Source organism: Pterocles gutturalis, unplaced genomic scaffold (assembly GCF_000699245.1).
Source record: "Pterocles gutturalis isolate BGI_N339 unplaced genomic scaffold, ASM69924v1 scaffold10863, whole genome shotgun sequence".
Taxonomy (NCBI): domain Eukaryota; kingdom Metazoa; phylum Chordata; class Aves; order Pterocliformes; family Pteroclidae; genus Pterocles; species Pterocles gutturalis.
In genome coordinates this window covers 50,689-53,640 of record NW_010118137.1, presented here as the reverse complement: position 1 = coordinate 53,640, position 2,952 = coordinate 50,689, and positions in this window count along the sequence as shown.

The following is a 2,952-nucleotide window of genomic DNA, read 5'->3' as shown; positions in this document are numbered from 1 at the left end:
GCTCTTGTTTAAGGTAGTTTTATATTTTGGGTTCAAAATTTTTAAAATGGCCAACCTAAATCCTGTTTGAAGATTCCTAAATAAGAATCAGATTCTAGGTGGAATCTACTCAGGGATGTGCTTGGCATTTTATTTCATAAGGATATATGTGTATGTATTGCAGTGTAAACTTTTTACATTTTTTTTTTATAAACAGGGAAGAGTGCAGTTATGTTGAAGAATTTCAGAGGTCTGTAGTAAGTCCATCAGGAAAAGGGATATGTGAACTGCAGAGAATGTGTGAAGGTTAATTTATGCATTTCTGTGTATGTCAGGTTTCCACAGGTGGCAGACCTGATGGCAGATACAGACCGACAATAAGCTGTGTCTGCTTTTCATCAAAGTCCTGTATGTGTGATGAGTCCTGTATGTGTGATGTGTCCTGTATACCTGTAGCAGATCTCGTTTTTCTGCAGTTCTTTCAGTTTTGGGGCGGGTTTGGTGAAGTTCTCTGTCATCCCTCCCAACTGAAAAGGCACTGGAATCATTCAGTAGGGATTGAGCTGATAAACTGTTCTCTATTCAAGGGATTTATGAAAGATTATTCAGTGGTCACTGACAAAGGTTAAGAAGGCCTTTACTTAAATTATGCATCTAAAATATATTGGTTGCTTGTGACTTGGAATGCAAGTATCTGTACTTAACACATGGTATTTCTCAGGAAGCACACATGCGTATTTACTTTGATTGTACATATGTATTTTTGTTGTACAGTCTCATTTTACACCTTCCTTCAGTATCTTGTATGAAACAGTCTTCTGACTGATCTCAGTGGAATCCTGCCTCATTTACAGACATAGGTGCCAAATATATAAAATGCAACTTTCAAGTTGTGTAAAAATGCATAGTATGTAAAGACAGTCATTTGAGCAATAGAGTGTTGCTGCTTGGTGGTACACAAAAGGGGGTGCACTAATTTGATGTAAACAACCTTAACTTGAACTTTTTTTATTCTTATGCTTTGCCTTCTTCATGTTTTTATTAAAATTCTGTGAGTTTTGCAGAAAGGAGAGGATGACACTAAAAATGTCTAACACTACTGTACACTTTGGTATTTAAAAATGAACGTTGAAATGGTATAGGCTATTTTCTTTAAAATGAGCACATGGAAGGTCCTGCCTCAATGTTTTATTTAAAAAAAAAAAACAAAAACAAAACACAAAATGCATGTTTTTGAATTAAGACTCTTGATTCCTTAGAAAAATATTTCAGCAAAGAAGCACTCTGGTTTTGGTTTCTGTTTATTTAGTTTCAGCTGAGAAACTGGGTGTGCAAACTTGGAGTAGAAATTTATAAGGGACCATAATCAATCTCTGTGAGGTAGGCAAGCTCTCTTTTCTGGAGTGCATTCATGCAGTGCTTATAGTCAGAGGGTATGTCACTGCATTTTGAGATTCTGTATGTAAAGCTTATGTGGTGATACAGTGAAGGAATATATAGTAATTCAGACTGGAGGAGAGAGTGATTCAGTAGCTGAAGGGTAGAGGCAATTCCTGCACAGGTTGACAAGATTTTGCTGACAACAGTAATGAAAGGAGAAGTGTTCAATGTCAAGGATGATGCCAAGGTTATGTACAGTGTCGTTTGGAGTGGAATGGAGAGATGATGTAATTCTGCGCTTTAAGCTTTTCCTGTTTGAGAGAAGCTATTATATTTAATGTATGTAAATGCAGCAAATGAAGAGATAGTTCATGTGGTCAAGATAAATAGGCTAAAGGATGACCAAAAATCTACATGTATTTATTATGCAAGTGGTATGCAGAGAATTATTTCTCTGCATCTTATTGCTTATGGTGATTCTCATTGTGAAGAATGCCATTCAATTTAGTTGGATATTGATGGACTGTAAACTTATTTAATGTCAATGATACTTGGAATGTTACAACTCATCTTAGCTGAGGGGGCGGTAACCTTCAGAAACAACACATTAATATTTTTCTCTTAAGGCCTTGAAGTTCTAAGTGTTTTCAGAACTCCATCTTTAAACTGATTTTTCAGTTCAGTGCTTTTATGATGCTTTTCATTTGTATGTTGATAGTTACGTATTTGCTTACTGGATAATGTATATGCAGAGTAATCAGCTCTTAAATTATGTTCATTACCCCTTGCTCCTCTGTAGACATCTTTCCATCTTTATTGTGTGCCTGTTGTGTACATCCTTAAATGCTTACTTCTTTATCCGTTTAGTGATGGAGAGGAAAAGTAACCTTTTTGACCAGTGTATGTTTTGTTAGTCCAAACCCTAGTCTACCTAGAATATTTTTCTCTCTGATGGCTTTTCCATATTTTTTCAGTTACATAATAGAGATTTTTGAAATAATAATTAAATCTGTTGTTTGACTTAATTGATGGTAAAAACACTAATTATTTTTTTTTTTACTCAAGCTTTCTCTGACTACTTATTTCCCTACTGTGATACTCCTATTAATGTTGCATTAATCTACTTGTAATCTTGTTTGGACCGAAACAGCTTCACAGTCTGAGGTATGATAAGTTGTGTTCGTTTCCTATGCTGTCATCCTTTTTCTTGAAGTGCTTCACTGTCCCATATGGGGTGTTGTCAAAATGCAAAACTTTCTCTGAGTAGAAAAATGAGATGCTTCAACACTTCCATGTGAAAGCCCTACCACAGCTTTGGGAACTGTGCATGTGGCTTTTACTGTGATGAACAGACAAAGGAAGAACTGTGACTTCTTTGAACTGTTTTTCAGATAACTCAAACATCTAGCAGGAGATTCAAAATGCAGGAGGCAGTCTTCTCTCTTGCAGTCCCTTGCTTGCTCGTTCTTGTTCAGTCACTCTAGATTCTTTGAAGTCAGAAGCATTTCCAGTAAAAGGACTTAAATTTTGTCTCTTCATATGGTAAAGTGTTAAGTTTTTGCTTAATTTGATTTCTGGATAATTCAGGCTTCA